General features: G+C 38.6%; 1 long non-coding RNA gene across 1 annotated transcript; it reads right to left on the bottom strand.

The window, feature by feature from the left end:
* Positions 1-3,346: 3,346 nt before the first annotated feature.
* On the bottom strand, positions 3,347-5,129 carry LOC134642767 (uncharacterized). Its single transcript, XR_010573949.1, has 3 exons — positions 4,915-5,129; positions 4,720-4,804; positions 3,347-3,933 (listed from the first exon to the last, which is right to left on the bottom strand). It is a non-coding gene; the product is annotated as an uncharacterized LOC134642767 (long non-coding RNA).
* Between the last annotated feature and the right edge of the window lie 839 nt (positions 5,130-5,968).

The following is a 5,968-nucleotide window of genomic DNA, read 5'->3' as shown; positions in this document are numbered from 1 at the left end:
TGTTGAGGTAAGCATATTTACATCTCAAACATTTCCTCTTCTTTATCATTTCTTCCAGTCCAATCATTTCTCCCTCCAGGAATTTGCTGATATCTATGAGTCCTTATGCGAAAGCTATGATTATTATTTCTTATACTGAGATGCTAATTATTATCTTCTCAAAACAAAACTCCATCCAGAACTGCAGATAAGCAATCTATGGTACTAAACAGGCCAATCACAGTTGATGTGCACTGTGTTGGTATGACATGTACAGCTGGGTCCATAAATATTTGGACAGAGATAACTTTTTTAAAAAAATGGTTCTGTACATAGCCACAATTAATTTTAAAAGAAAAAACTCAGATGCAGTGCAGACTTTAATTCGGTGGGTTGACAAAAATGTGAGGAACTTAAGGATTTTTAACACAAATCCTTCATTTAAGGGGCTCAAAAGTAATTGGATAAATTAAATAACAAAATTAAATGTTGATTTCTAACTCATGGACATGACTAGATGCTGGGTTTCCTCCTGTAAAGCATGCCTTTACACTGTAAAAAGAAAAACCCTATTCAACTTAAAAAAAATTTATGTCCAATGGTCACATCCAAAATATTTGACTTCATAGAATCCAAATTGAGTCACTTGATATGACCTGATACTTTTATGTTGATATAAACAATATTACTAGACTTGACTGAAACTTTAAATTTTGCATTGATCCAAATTGATTTTTTTACATAGAACCATATTTTAATTATTGAACCAAGCTAATATATTGAAATTTAACCAACCTAATGTATTCACATCGAACCAAATTAACATGAACTAATATGTTTGTGTTGAAGCCAGGTAATTGAATTACATATATTCAAACTATATTTTTTACATTTCATTTTATTTCAGTTCAAAAATGCTCTGCATTTCCTATAAAAAACAAGACAGTTGGCCAACCAATTATTTCAAAATTATTTATTGTTCCAAACCATTTTAACTATAATCAATAGAGAGGATTAGTAATATAAAGATTTAGTGCTACGGCAGAAATGATTAGAGAAATGTTTGTTTTATAAAACCTGCAATCTTTTGAAAACCAGTATAAAACCTGCAATCTTTTGAAAACCAGTATAAAACCTGCAATCTTTTAAGAACTGGTATAAAACCTGCAACCTGTCTAAAACTGGCATAAAACCAAAACTCTTTTTAAACCAATTTGCAAGTACTCAAAAATGTTTATATGTGCACTGTGCCTGTACAATGTAAAAAAAAATCTACACATATATCAATGAAATCAACTTAAATCTCCCTTTCAAATGGGTGTTCTTATAATTTTTGAATGTAGAATACCACTGTAGGCCAACCAAGCAAAATAACCAAGCACACATGCACATGCATGTGCACATACACATGCACACATGCATGCAAACACACTACTGTGCAGTGTTAAGTTCACAATTAAGTTTGCGAATCTTAGAGGTCATCTTGTTAAAGTCAAGCTCCATCATAATCTTTTGAAGAGCCTCAAAGGTGAACCTGAATCCTCGTGGATATTCCATATTAAGAGCATAACAGAGTCCAAAGACCATTGCCACTCCAGCTGCCACAGAAGGCAACTCATTCAGGACTTCCACACCATCAATGATTATCCCGATGTCTCGAGGCTGATGTAGGAGGCTTGAGTTGTCCCTGAAGACAAAGAGTGCCATGGTGGTACTCTGCAGCTCTTCCTCAGCTTCATCTTTCTGGGATATCTTGAGGTAAAATATGGAACAAAATGTACAAGTGAAGAACTGAAGTCTGGCACACCTGATAAATCTTTGACCATAATAAACTACTATTTTGATAGTTGTTTGGTCACAGACTATTAGAACAATTATTTGACTAATCAGATTGTGAATTGCATAATTATTAAATTTAATCAATGGTGGAACATTTTCATAAAGGTTCCACAAAGCCCAAGAAAAAAAAGAAAACAATACAGAACCCTAAGATATTAACTTGATGAGTTGATTAATCATTGCTGTTCTACATTAATCACTGCATTTAATAGCAGAGTTGTCAAATTTACATCAAGAGACTGCATCTCATGTAGAGACAGAACAGATATGGACATACCATGTATTCTTTTATCAAGTCCTCAACACGTTCTCCAAGGTAGATAATGAGAGATTTAAGTATACACTCCCTCCTAATGTCAGCATCAGCATTCTGCAGGAACAGTTAAAATTGTTACTATGCAATATGGAGAGTATGCTGCATGAAAGGAATTTTTTTTCACCTCTCTATCCTCATGAGGTGACTAATGCCCCTTTTCCACCGACAAATCGGCACGGTGCGCTTGAGAGCAGTTCAGTTTAGCGCGGATGAACTCACTTGTTGCGGTGGAAACATAAAGCGGACGTAACTGGGAACAGGGGCGAACCCATCTGGCTATGAAAAGTCGCGCGCAAAAGTCTTTGTCCGCAACGTCACAGCCCGAAGAACAACAACAATCGCGATATATGTGTGTTTTTGTACTTTGCTCTGTCTGTGGTTCATTTTGATTGGTTTGATTTTTGGTTCTTGTGGAGGAAGTCGCCATGGTCCAAAGTCAATGGATTATGGTTGCTGGGAGTTTTTTTTTAAAGCCTTTTGTGGGAGCGCTTCTATATCACATCACGTGGGCACCACACACACCCGGGCCAATGAGGTGTAAAGGCGGTGGAAAAGCGTCCGCAGGGGGCTAAAGTGAACTGAGCCACACCGTGTTCTGTTGGTGGAAAAGCGGCATATGCTTTCTTGTTCCAAAATAAAAGTTTATACGTATATATGTATGTATGTGTATCTGGCGAGTGAGAGTGAAAATGTGTCTCCAAAATAAATTTTGTTGTAGTTGTGCTCTGTACTTGTATAATGACAATAAATCTCTTCATTCATTCAAGGACAAAGCCCACACTTCCTTTCAACATTTTAAAAGGTCACAGCCATAATCACTGACGTTACCAAAATAAAACTGTAACAGGATACAAATTCTCATTAGATACAGGGGTTAAAATGCTAACTGTCATCTTAATTGTTAATTATATACACCCTACCTGGTCAAGAAACTGTAGGATTATGGCAGTTTTTGCTTTGGTTGTCCCTCCTTTCTTTCTGATTATTTTAAGTAGCTGTGGGGAGTGCTTGTCCAGCTGGGCCATGAATCTGGTTAGCAGGGGAACTGCAGTAACCCGCAGAAACTCTGCATTAATCTGTACATGAGTAGACAGTGTACAATACATTTTTTTAAAGACCAACTTCCAACAAGAAAAAGTCAAAACATATATTTCCCATTTCCAAACTATGATAAAAGGCATTAGTACAAAAAAGTTAAAGTTATACCTCTTCCATCTGAAATAGACCTGGCCATCTTTCCAAGAGGTTCTTGATGTCAGGCTTCTTATCCACAACCTCTTTCCTCCTGAATTCAAAGGTCCTGGCCATCTTCTCTCGTACAGTTTTCTCATTGTTTCTCTTCTTTAATTCAGTCAGGAGAGATATTCGCTCTAGTTCTAGGCTTTCTGGATTCTCACTGCTGGTCTGAGGATAGTAATTGGCCTCACCTCTTCTTGCCTTTTTGTTGTTCTTGGCTGGCTTGGGAAAAGGATCTTCTCGTGACTTTGATTTGAGGGTATTTACTAAGAGCTCAGATGCAAGTCCATGTGACTTAAGCTGAGTGCGGTAATTGTTCATCTTAGTCTTTAGTCTGAGTTTCCATCCGTAGCTCTCATTGAAGGAGTCTGGTTGCCTCAAGCAGGGATGTTTCCTTGTCAGAGCCTCCGCAACGTCAATCAGGTCTGCATCACTGGGGTACGCCTTGTAGGAGAAAATCTTCTCTGCCAGTCTTTCCAGAATGTCGGACAACATTTTTGATGTAGGTGTGAGCCTGGTTTGGTCCTTTGTGTATTCCGCATTCCCTTTCTCAAGTTGACCTTCTGTTTCTAAAGAGAATTGTGGGATGTTGAACTCCTTTGGCCAGGGCTCTGTGTGGAGTTTCTCAGAGGAGCTGCTGCTTAGTATGACTGTGTCATCAGTGTTTGTTGAGATGGAGCTTGTATCTAGGTCACTTTCTACAAATTCTAAAATTAATGTTTCAGTAGCAGACTGTATGACCTTGATGGTGGTAAGATCCTTGATCATGGAGGTTGAGTTCAAGTTCACAAATGTTCCACCAAAGTCTACATCTTTATATTGCAGCCTGATACCTCCAGCAACTTTGCATGACTCTTTAACTTGTTCAATGAGCTCTTCAACTGTGTCTGGCACCCTTGATAGATCCATCCTCTCAGAGCTATTGTCACTCAACAAAATGAGGAGTCGTATGGGATTTGCCATATTTGTGGATCAAGTTGCCTCTCAGCGCTAGTGTACACAAAACTTACAACATAAAATAACACAAAGGAAAGAGACACAACACAGTATCAGCTCCCACTGCACGTTTTTGAACATATATTATAAGGGTACTGTCACAGAAGACTGCAAATTTGGATTGCATGTTTAGTGTGTACAACCACACCTTATCCTATACAAAGGACATTTTACAAAGCCAAAAGTGGTCCAGTTATGTCATGGACTTTTCTAGCCTGTATTGCACAGAAGATAAAGTGTGCTCTAAGTCCAACCTTGACTTTTTTGTGGACATGCTCTTCCATGGAGATCAGAGGAGGCAAGAGAAGACCAGGTTAGGAATAAATGTTACAAGTCACAACTGTCATTCTTACCTGTGCGTGTTGAAGGGTTGATGTAGACTGTGCACAAACTACTTATGTAGCGCAGGAATTTAATGTCAAAACACGTCCAGGATATCTATAGAAAAGGAGCAAAGGAGGGAGGAGGCATTAGTTCCCATTTACAATCTCCTTGTGTTGGCATAAAGATGATCAGGTTAAAATTGTAAGTCCTATGTCAATGCAGACCTTAAACTTGAATATATCTCTTTAAGGTAATCAAACGCATTCCTCCTACAGTATAATCCACCAATGGATATGGATCTGTCAGTTCATCTGGCCCCAAAAGCAAAATGTCCTTGTTGGGGCTCACTTGAAGTTCAAAGGCCCTGAAATGCTCCCAATGCCACGCCCTCAGCTTGCGAACAATGAAAAACAGCTTGTCCTTCAGAACCAACATGTGGATGATTTCAGTGAATTTAGGGATCCCAGCCAAAGATCCATATGCAAGGATCATTTCAGTTCTGTAGTTGAATCCATTGTAAGTGATATTCTTTGCCAGACACACATGGTCCACTGTTGGGTGTTTCAACCGTATTGCTTGTGCAATCTCCTCTTTCAACACATCAATAGAAAGAGTTGAAACATTTGATACTTCCAGGAGAGGTTTGTTAGGGTACATCAACATCTGCTGTGCCATGTGAAATTGGTGTCGTTCTGCCAAAGATAACAGCACATTCTTGAAAGACTTTGTGTATCGAACAACTCTTTTAAAAAAACTGTGCTTGGCTTCGAATCTCAAAGTCCACAGACAGCGTAATGGTCCAAACTGACGAATAAGCTGAGGATAATGCTCCAAGAAATGGTGCTTAGGCAGCAAGTTGTAGTCTGGGAAAACCTCTTTGAGTCGCACTCTGTGCTCGGAGATCTTGAAATTCAAATATGCAATTGACTCCTCTGTATGAACAGGTGAGACGATTATATCCACAATATCCTTTAGATCTGTCAATATTTTCCATGCAGGTTCATCAGCAGGCACCTTCTGGCCAACAAGGAGGGGGAAAAACATTAACAGACTCCAATTTTCGTGTGAATTGCCACCTATTGTCTTTCGAGATACAAAGTTCAATGGCACTGGATGGGGACGATTTACTTTGTCAGTCCACTTAAAGGGGAAATTCAGTATACAGTCATTTAAATGTGCATGTGTAAAATATTTCTTAGACGTGAAGATGGAAAGACATAGAGCTATCTCTGCAGGAACAATCCCTTCAAATAGATCATGGACCAGATCTGGGGGGAA

This window comes from Pelmatolapia mariae, linkage group LG15 (assembly GCF_036321145.2).
Source record: "Pelmatolapia mariae isolate MD_Pm_ZW linkage group LG15, Pm_UMD_F_2, whole genome shotgun sequence".
Classification (NCBI taxonomy): Eukaryota; Metazoa; Chordata; class Actinopteri; order Cichliformes; family Cichlidae; genus Pelmatolapia; species Pelmatolapia mariae.
Note: the sequence above shows the minus strand (reverse complement) of the source record. Positions and strands in the feature narration are given on the sequence as shown.